Here is a 4,876-nt window from a genome sequence, read left to right as displayed (position 1 = left end):
CGATCAACACGGAGTTGCTCCTCCGGCTCGAGTGGAGCTGCCCACTGATTGGCCGCGCTTCCGTGTGACGTCACGTTTCTCCCCGGAGGAGGAGGGCTGAGAGTTAAAGCCACATGGGCTTGACCGTTGTGCTTCCTCTTCTTCTCGTATCGGGATCATCACCCCGAATGCAATAAAAACATGTCCGTCTTCTGCGTGATTTGAGAAAGCAGCCCCTGCTTTTGATCAAGGGGAATGGCAGCCATTATAATTTCACTTTAACTGATGATATCATCTGTCAAAGTTGCTTTGTTGCCTTATCTGCTTGTGTTGAGGACAATGTTAATCCATTTACTGTAAATGGCCGATCAACTGACTTTTCTCTCTCTCTTCACAATATATATATATATAGACTTGCCATGTAATAAAAGCAGAGGTGTAATTAATACCATCATATTGGTGATATTGATAACTTTAGACATATTGTAGTTGTTTCCATTCGGTGGCATTGCTTTCCAATGAGTCCCATACTTCCATACAGGGACACTTTAATGAAGTAGAGCCATTGTTTATTAATTTATTAGTTCCACCTGTGACTTTCCACAGCATGAACTATTCGACCGTGTGCAATAAAAGCAAAGAGTCTATTAGTGCTGACTTTCTTTAGAAGGAGACGTCAGAGCAGACTTCTGAAATGGAGAAAGGAGGTCAAGTTATCCAATATACTTTCTCCTGGGATATAGATATCAAACTGTAATTGACCCAGCGGTGACAAAGTATTTAGATCCACACAACAAAATATCAAATCACAAAAAGAAAATTCTTGCATTGAAAATATATAATGTATTGGTAAATGCACTTTTAATAAAAGTGTCTGCATACAAGTGTATGTGTGGAATGTACATTTTACTTTTAGACTAGGTAAGTAAAATAGACTCTCCTAAATTGTAGTACAAATATCAATCCGCATGAATAATACTCATATACCTTCTGCTAACTTTCCACCACTTCAATTCATCATGACAAACTTGTCATATAAACTGAATGTAAAAAAATGTAAGTCATAATAATTGGACTGATCGGAATGACTTTTCTTATCCAAAAAAAGTTGTTGTAAATAAATTGTCTTACTACTATTGTGACACATTTTCATTTCCGGTCACACCAAGCTCAGTCTTACATAAAGATTACTATTATACCTCAATATTTCTTCTTTTTTTTATCAATAGAATAATGTCCATCATGGAGGCCAGCAACAACCAGACCATCACATGAAACTATAGAGGGAGAGAGAGAGAGAGAGAGAGATATAAAGAGAGAGAGAGAGACAGACAGACAGAGGGAGATGTGAAGAAGGAGAGCATGTCAGGTATAATTGGTGTAAGTGGGATCCAGTTTCAATGATGTCATTCTTTGCAAACATTGTCTGGCTCCTCTCAGATGTTGCATGCGTATCCTGCACTGTAGCTGCGTTTGTTGTCTCAAGCCGGAATGCGTTTCCTTTAAAAAGCCTCTGGCTCACTAGTTTTGTGTGTGAGAGGTTTTCTCACTTAAGTCCTCCGGCCAATGACCCGGTTCACTTTCCAGGGAACCTTCATGGCTACGGGTTTGAGCTTCAATGTAAATCCAATTTCCCACTGGATATAGCTCCATTTAAACAGTGAGTGCTTTTAATACCGTCCAAAATAACAATAAAAGATAAAAAAGTACATAATGGTTATGTAGGGAAGAATGTGGCTCAGTCAAGGGTCGTCTTTCAATCAGAGCATCAGTGGTTAGATCCCCGGCTCCGCTAGCCCATGTTGATGTGTCCTTGGGCTAGACTCGTCCCCAAAATGCTCCTGTGGCTGTGAATGTGTGTGAATGTTAGTTAGTTGGGGGTGGCTTTAGCTCAGTGGGGTAAGAGGGCCGTCCTGCAACCGCAGGGTTGTGGGTTCGATCCCCGCTCTCCCCATTAGTTGCAAGTCGAAGTGTCCTTGAGCAAGGCACTGAACCCCCAGTTGCTACCCGGGCGCTTCACCGCAGCCCACTGCTCCTTAATAACTAAGGATGGGTTAAATGCAGAGAACTAATTTCCCCTTGGGGATTAATAAAAGTGTATATTCTATTCTAGTCCTGATGTGCAGGTGGCTCCTCCCATCACTGTGTGAATGATGTCATCTATTGTTAAAGTGGTCAGAACACTAGAAAAGTGCTCTACCAGTCCAGCTCCATTCATCATGTGTGGTCCTGGACAGATTATATAAGAGACTAAAAGGCTCCGTGACTCATCCTGTGGGTTCTGGTCTCGATGTGTTAGGCCACAGGAGGGCAGCATGTGTGTATTCTGGTCCAGGGGAGAGGAACACATGGATGACATCAGATGAAAAGATCCTTAATTGAGTCACAAATGAACAGCATTGTGTGGGTGGTGTAGTTGGACTTCCTGTTTCTAATAAGGCCATGAGTGATGGTCACCATGATTAAAAAAGATAAAAAATTAACTTGTTATTGATACACTCCTCTTAAGTTTGCTCAACAACTACATGATGTTTAATTAATTTTACATTCTCATAATTATTTTGCCGAAACAACAAATTAATTTCGAAAATATTTTGAGTAATATTTCCTGATACATTTCAATTCAATTTAGTTCATTTAGCATAGCCCAACTTCACAAATTACAAATTTGCCTCAAAGGGTTGAACGATCTGTACACATACGACATCCCTGACCTTTGACCTCACATCGGATCAGGAAAAACTCCCAAAAAATAGAAAAAAAACCTTTCACGGGGAAAATAAAGGGAAGAAACCTTCAAGAGAGCAACAGAGGAGGATCCCTCTCCAGGATGGAAAGAACAATAGATGCCATGTGTACCGCAGTAAAACCTGCTCTTGGGATCGAGCCTCATGTTTGGATATACACAACAATACACACAACAACACACACAATACATCGCTGCAAACAGCAGTCGTCCGACTGATCGTAAATGTAACTTAATTGTTCTGGAGGTTTTTCCTCTAACAATACGTCATATCTCCCTGTAGCTACGTTTCCAGCAGCAGTCTGGTTTGCCCTCTGCTGGCCACTCCCTGGTACTGCACGGGCCATGTGGTGTGTAGGTGTGAGCAGGTCCTACGTGCAGAGAGGAGGGGTTTGAAAGGCGTTTGCTCGTGCGTGTGAGACTTGCAAGAAGAAGACAAAAACACTGGCAATTCATTGCAGGGTGGTAAGCTCATTTCCTGTCAAAGGTCATAGGTCAGAAATGTTCCTCTTTTTCCCGCTCAGGGTCAGTCATTTACCTTTGTGTCATACCAGGTTATTCCATTGTGTGTAAGAGGCTTTACACTGAGAGTTCATTTCAAAAGTTCATTATTGGCTCATCAGTCATTAATTTACAAGGTTTGACTGGACAATGTGTCACGACTCAGAGGGAACAGTTCCACAGTCAGAGGTCGGAAAGAACAGAGGAGAGTAGAGGAGAGGAGAGGAGAGAGGAGAGGACATGAAAGGAGAGCAGATGAGAGGAGAGGAGAGGACAGTAGAGTAAAGGAGAGGACAGGAGAGCAGAGGAGAGAGTAGAGGACATGAAAGGAGAGCAGAAGAGAGAAGAGGAGTGGAGAGGAGAGGAGAGGAGAGGAGAACTCGGGTGACCTCCTGTGGTGAGCATCAGGGACCAGAGACCAACTGAAGGTGACGCTGTGCTCCGTAGCCTCCAGCCTCCAGCCACCAGCCCCACTACGTCGTCCTGGTTCCCATATACGGCCCAACCTCAGAGCAAGGAAACAGCGCTGGCTTCCTCTCGCCTTGATGATTGCACAATCGGAAGAATGCGGGGGCGAGAAAAAAATTCTGTGAGCATGCACCGGTGATGTCAAGCCTTCTCCCTCGTTCCTCGTCAGTCTTTGTTAAAAATGCCGAAATAGCTGATGACAAATCCGCTGTTTTTAGCAGCGAGCGCTGCAAAGCCTACTTGGCCTTGGAAGTCCTTGTCTTCCTCTCCCCGCTGCCGCGTCGCCCACACTCTCCCCTGGATAGCGACGTGCGGCCACATTGCCTCTCCTCTCGCCTCCTCTCGCCTCTTCTCCCCTCACTCACTGACCCACTGGCGGAAAGCGTGGGGACCATCTGTGGTAGAGAGGTTACTTTTAGTCTCACAGGCTGCTATTCTCTCCTCACTGATTTGTATTTCTGTATTCGTATTATAAACTAGAGCACAGGCTGACGTACACAGTGCTCGTCTCACTATGGTTCTCTGATTCATTGCTTCATAGGTCTTGTGTACACAACAGCTCACTGGGCCCATTGCACCCTGACAGGAAAGAGGGGCCAATGTCAAATTTGGACATTATATTTTATTTCCCCAGTCGAGGAAAGGTGTAAATGTTTTTTTAAAGTGCAGTCTGATCACTGCGGATGTGTATTTATATTCATGTGTGGGGGTATGGTTGCTCATATAAAGAAGGGAAATCTATCTAATGTGCATGTTTTTTTCTCCAGTTGCTACTTCGTTCCCGTGGAGCCCACAGTGTCACTCACTGCACTTCCTGAAGAAATATGAAAACAATTTTGGGGAAATAAAAAAATAAATTTTGGAGAAAAGCAAATAGAAGGGTCTAATACAGTGGTAAGCCCCAAGGCGCCTGTAGCAGGTCTCGCGCCGCTACCCGTGGGTTTCCCCCAAAAGCTCCAAGTATCAGCCAGGCACAAAGAGGTTCCGGTTGACAACATGTTTTTTTCGGATCACACACAATACTCAGCAGACCGCAAAACTGCGCCTCTGCTCACTTTACTCCCCACTCTCCACTGAGCCCTTTTATGAGGGCGGCCTCGGCTGCTGACTGATTGCCAATCACCAGCAGCCGAGGCCAAATTGGAGACAGCTGCCACAGCGCCTTTTTGATATTGTGTTTTA

The sequence above is a fragment of the Pseudoliparis swirei genome, chromosome 11, assembly GCF_029220125.1.
Source record: "Pseudoliparis swirei isolate HS2019 ecotype Mariana Trench chromosome 11, NWPU_hadal_v1, whole genome shotgun sequence".
NCBI lineage: Eukaryota > Metazoa > Chordata > Actinopteri > Perciformes > Liparidae > Pseudoliparis > Pseudoliparis swirei.
The sequence above is the reverse complement of the archived record's forward strand: the minus strand, read 5'-3'. Positions refer to the sequence as shown.